The sequence below is a fragment of the Oncorhynchus keta genome, chromosome 13 (assembly GCF_023373465.1).
Source record: "Oncorhynchus keta strain PuntledgeMale-10-30-2019 chromosome 13, Oket_V2, whole genome shotgun sequence".
Lineage (NCBI taxonomy): Eukaryota > Metazoa > Chordata > Actinopteri > Salmoniformes > Salmonidae > Oncorhynchus > Oncorhynchus keta.
In genome coordinates this window covers 2,281,541-2,285,102 of record NC_068433.1, presented here as the reverse complement: position 1 = coordinate 2,285,102, position 3,562 = coordinate 2,281,541, and positions in this window count along the sequence as shown.

The following is a 3,562-nucleotide window of genomic DNA, read 5'->3' as shown; positions in this document are numbered from 1 at the left end:
TACGTGTGTCCATACTTTGAATGGTACTGTATCTACAATACAACATGTATAATACCGCCATACAACAATGTGTGTGTTTGTACCTTTGGAGTGTCTTCACACACAGGTACAGACAGTATTCTACTGCTGCATCAGTTACCTGATGTGGGATAGAGTTCCATGTAGTCATGGCTCTATGTAGTACTGTGGAATAGAGTTTCATGTAGTCATGGCTCTATGTAGTACTGTGGGATAGAGTTTCATGTAGTCATGGCTCTATGGAGTACTGTGGGATAGAGTTCCATGTAGTCATGGCTCTATGTAGTACTGTGGAATAGAGTTTCATGTAGTCATGGCTCTATGTAGTACTGTGGAATAGAGTTTCATGTAGTCATGGCTCTATGTAGTACTGTGGAATAGAGTTTCATGTAGTTATGGCTCTATGTAGTACTGTGGAATAGAGTTCCATGTAGTCATGGCTCTATGTAGTACTGTGGAATAGAGTTTCATGTAGTCATGGCTCTATGTAGTACTGTGGAATAGAGTTCCATGTAGTCATGGCTCTATGTAGTACTGTGGAATAGAGTTCCATGTAGTCATGGCTCTATGTAGTACTGTGGAATAGAGTTCCATGTAGTCATGGCTCTATGTAGTACTGTGGAATAGAGTTCCATGTAGTCATGGCTCTATGTAGTACTGTGGAATAGAGTTCCATGTAGTCATGGCTCTATGTAGTACTGTGAGCCTCCCATAATCTGTTCTGGCTTGGATTGTGAAGAGACCTCTGGTGGCTTGTCTTGTGGGGTAGGCTTGGGTTTCTGAGATGTGTGCAAGTATTTTAAACGGACAGCTTGGTACATTCAGCTTGTCAACACCTCTTATAAAAACAAGTAGTGATGAAGTTGATCTCTCCTCCTCTTTGAGCCATGAGAGATTGACATGCATGTCATTAACGTTAGCTCTCTGTGTACATTTAAAGGCCAGCCGTGCTGCCCTGTTCTGAGACAACTGCAATTTTCCCAAGTCCATCTTTGTGGCACCTGACCACTACTGAGCAGTAGTCCAGGTGCAGAAACACTTTCTCATGTTAAATACTGTTGACTACAGGTTCATGGCTACAGGTTCATCTGCCTCACCTAAAGCCCATTCTGGTGGGAAGCTGCTATAGACCACCAAGTGTTAACAGTCAGTATCTGGATAATGTTAAATACTGTTGAAGTCATATGGCTACAGGTTCATCTGCCTCACCTAAAGCCCATTCTGGTGGGAAGCTGCTATAGACCACCAAGTGTTAACAGTCAGTATCTGGATAATGTTAAATACTGTTGAAGTCATATGGCTACAGGTTCATCTGCCTCACCTAAAGCCCATTCTGGTGGGAAGCTGCTATAGACAAAATGCTAACAGTCAGTATCTGGATAATATGTGTGAAATGCTTGATAATGTATGTATCAACAGAGAAGTATATTTTCTAGGTGACTTAAATATTGACAAGCTGCCCACTCAAGAAAAAACTTCAAACTGTAACCAGTACCTGCAACCTGGTTCAGGTTATCAGTCAACCTACCAGGGTAGTTACAAACAGCACAGGAATGAAATCATCAACATGTATTGATCACATCTTTACTAATGCTGCAGAGATTAGCTTTAAAGCAGTATCCAAATCCATCGGATGTAGTGATCACAATAAAATAGCCATATTTAGGAAAACCAAGGTTCCAAAGGCTGGGCCTACTATAGTTTATAAGAGGTCATACAAAAGGTTCTGTAGTGATTCATATGTAGATGTAAATCATATTTGTTGGTCTGTGGTGTGTAATGAGGAGCAAACAGACGCTGCACTTGAAATTGCTTATTCCAGGTACTAATAAGCACACACCCATTGTGTTTGACCAGATACAATGCTATTACACAGTGAACAAACTGACGTTCAGCACGCTTATAGGGAAGGACACTCAACAAGCACAGCACTTATACAAATTACCCATGATTGGCAGAGAGAAATTGATAATAAAATTATTTTGGGTGCTGTCTTGTTAGACTTACAGTGCAGGTTTGACATTATTGATCATAGTTTGCTGCTGGAAAACGTATGTCTTATGACTTTACACCCCCTGCTATAATGTGGATGAAGAGTTACCTGTCTAACAGAACACAGCCTCTCAAATATAATCCAGGTAGAATCAGGATCGAACAGCCTTTCGGTTACTGGCCCAACGTTCTAACCACTTGGCTACATGCCACCCCACACCACACCTACTCCTGTTACCTGCTGCACTGCTGCTTGGAATCCACCTGGTGATCTGTTCACCATCTGCCCTGGTCTGTCTCCCCCTGTCTGGTACAGGTACCTCCACCATACTCACCCCTCTCTGTTCACCATCTGCCCTGGTCTGTCTTTACCTGTCTGGTACAGGTACCCCCACTACACTCCACATCTCTCTGTTCACCATCTGCCCTGGTCTGTCTTTACCTGTCTGGTACAGGTACCTCCACCATACTCACCCCTCTCTGTTCACCATCTGCCCTGGTCTGTCTCCCCCTGTCTGGTACAGGTACCCCCACTACACTCCACATCTCTCTGTTCACCATCTGCCCTGGTCTGTCTCCCCCTGTCTGGTACAGGTACCCCCACTACACTCCACATCTCTCTGTTCACCATCTGCCCTGGTCTGTCTCCCCCTGTCTGGTACAGGTACCCCCACTACACTCCACATCTCTCTGTTCACCATCTGCCCTGGTCTGTCTTTACCTGTCTGGTACAGGTACCCCCACTACACTCCACATCTCTCTGTTCACCATCTGCCCTGGTCTGTCTCCCCCTGTCTGGTACAGGTACCCCCACTACACTCCACATCTCTCTGTTCACCATCTGCCCTGGTCTGTCTCCCCCTGTCTGGTACAGGTACCCCCACTACACTCCACCCCTCTCTGTTCACCGTCTGCCCTGGTCTGTCTCCCCCTGTCTGGTACAGGTACCCCCACTACACTCCACCCCTCTCTGTTCACCATCTGCCCTGGTCTGTCTTTACCTGTCTGGTACAGGTACCCCCACTACACTCCACCCCTCTCTGTTCACCATCTGCCCTGGTCTGTCTCCCCCTGTCTGGTACAGGTACCCCCACTACACTCACCCCTCTCTGTTCACCATCTGCCCTGGTCTGTCTCCCCCTGTCTGGTACAGGTACCCCCACTACACTCACCCCTCTCTGTTCACCGTCTGCCCTGGTCTGTCTCCCCCTGTCTGGTACAGGTACCCCCACTACACTCCACATCTCTCTGTTCACCATCTGCCCTGGTCTGTCTCCCCCTGTCTGGTACAGGTACCCCCACTACACTCCACATCTCTCTGTTCACCATCTGCCCTGGTCTGTCTCCCCCTGTCTGGTACAGGTACCCCCACTACACTCCACATCTCTCTGTTCATCATCTGCCCTGGTCTGTCTTTACCTGTCTGGTACAGGTACCTCCACCATACTCACCCCTCTCTGTTCACCATCTGCCCTGGTCTGTCTTTACCTGTCTGATACAGGTACCCCCACTACACTCCACATCTCTCTGTTCACCATCTGCCCTGGTCTGT